This window comes from Acanthisitta chloris, unplaced genomic scaffold (assembly GCF_000695815.1).
Source record: "Acanthisitta chloris isolate BGI_N310 unplaced genomic scaffold, ASM69581v1 scaffold30183, whole genome shotgun sequence".
Lineage (NCBI taxonomy): Eukaryota > Metazoa > Chordata > Aves > Passeriformes > Acanthisittidae > Acanthisitta > Acanthisitta chloris.
In genome coordinates, this window is record NW_008667013.1 from 1 (window position 1) to 248 (window position 248).

Here is a 248-nt window from a genome sequence, read left to right on the forward strand (position 1 = left end):
GAAGGAGCCTGGGAAGAGTAGCTGAGAGAGTTTGGTCTGGGAAGGTCAAATAATGGCTTAGCTCAGGGCAGTGGTGAACACTGATGTGTGTTTTGAGCTGTGCCCATCAGAGGTTGTCCCCAGAGCTCTGACACCAGGGTGGTGCAGAGCAGTCCCCCAGCCTCACTCCTGAGATTCCTTGAGCTAGTCATCAGTTCAGAGCCTCTAAAGCAGCACAGTCCCAAGGGACCCTCACACTGCTCAGTGTC